General features: G+C 41.1%; 1 long non-coding RNA gene across 1 annotated transcript; it reads right to left on the bottom strand.

Moving 5' to 3' along the window:
- Positions 1-282: 282 nt before the first annotated feature.
- Positions 283-946, bottom strand: LOC113966334. Its single transcript, XR_003533791.1, has 2 exons — positions 862-946; positions 283-499 (listed from the first exon to the last, which is right to left on the bottom strand). It is a non-coding gene; the product is annotated as an uncharacterized LOC113966334 (long non-coding RNA).
- Between the last annotated feature and the right edge of the window lie 378 nt (positions 947-1,324).

Genomic DNA, 1,324 nt, shown 5'->3' on the forward strand with positions numbered 1-1,324 from the left:
CAAATCCCTAGAAGTTGGTGGTGAGATTATACCCTCCCCAGCAGGAATCCACTTAGAAAACTGTGCTCCTTTCATAGGCTAGGGAGATGCCATTGCATTTAGAAATACAAGGAAGGAGTAACTGTAGAACTGTCTGAAAAGCCAGGGAGGAGGGAGCATTTGTCTTGTGGCTCTGCAGTACAGAGAGTTTATTAACAAACCCTTCCAAATTTCAGCCTTGGAGATAATAGGACAAGACATACTTTAAATAGAACCAAAGGGAAAACAAATTCGTAACAGATGTTAGGAAATATGTAAATATATGTTTATATTTACATATAAAGCCCTAGCCCTCGCCTGCCAGGCGAGATTGCTAGGACCAGAGTGTGTGTCATCATCCCGGCTGCACTGGGAATTGTCGAAAATATTTCTTTAAATGTTCTCTGTTGTTCTCTTCAGCTGCACGTCCCACAGCTTGACGGTTTCATCAGAAGATTCCTTGAGAGGAGGGATCTGCTGCCTGAGAAGAGATCTTTGCTAAATTCCCATACAACTCAGTGTCACAAGGAATGTTCAGTTAGCTCCAGCCCTTAGAAACCCCAAGGTAGTTAAACCCCTTGCCCTCCCAGTAAAAAATTGTGTCAGAGTGGAAAGAGACAATAGGTAACAGTTGAGTACTACATCCCCAGATGGTGCAAACTGCTGTTGACCCAACATGGACAAGCATCCAGCCTTAAAAAGTAAATTCCTATCATTGTGAAATTGTGGTTGTATCAGTGGGAATGGCATCAGGCCCCACATGCTCACCATTTAACTTCCCCATATGAAGAGTTCTGTATTTACAAAAGTGGTGTTGGAAATATCTGGTATCTTTAGCCTTACCTTAGCTGGCAGGGGTCTTTCAAATCATTGACACACTGGGGCATTGTATAAGTTTCTGCTTCCAAGACTTTTGCAAAATGGAACAATTCTTCACCTGAATAGGGATTTTATCATTGGTGGTGATTTTTTAGGAAATAAAAATGTTTTTAATTTCTCAGGATTGTATGACTTGGAGTACTGCTTAGACAACAGGGAGCTTCAGCCCCTTGTAAACAAGACACTTGCAAAGGTCCCAACAGCTGAACATTATAGTTCAGTAAATCTCTCATTTCCTAAAGGAAATGAAGTGGTACTGTGGGTCAAGTTTCTAACGTGGTTTTATCCCAGCATATCCCACCATATTAGTCTGGATAGGCTTAGAAATTTTTCTCTTTTGACATTAATAGAGAAGACATATACAGCCCAGACAGGTAGCACATGAACAATGTCACCTGGTCTATGAAGAAATAATTGCAGTTGCTTT

The sequence above is a fragment of the Neopelma chrysocephalum genome, unplaced genomic scaffold (assembly GCF_003984885.1).
Source record: "Neopelma chrysocephalum unplaced genomic scaffold, ASM398488v2 Primary Assembly neopelma1_59, whole genome shotgun sequence".
NCBI lineage: Eukaryota > Metazoa > Chordata > Aves > Passeriformes > Pipridae > Neopelma > Neopelma chrysocephalum.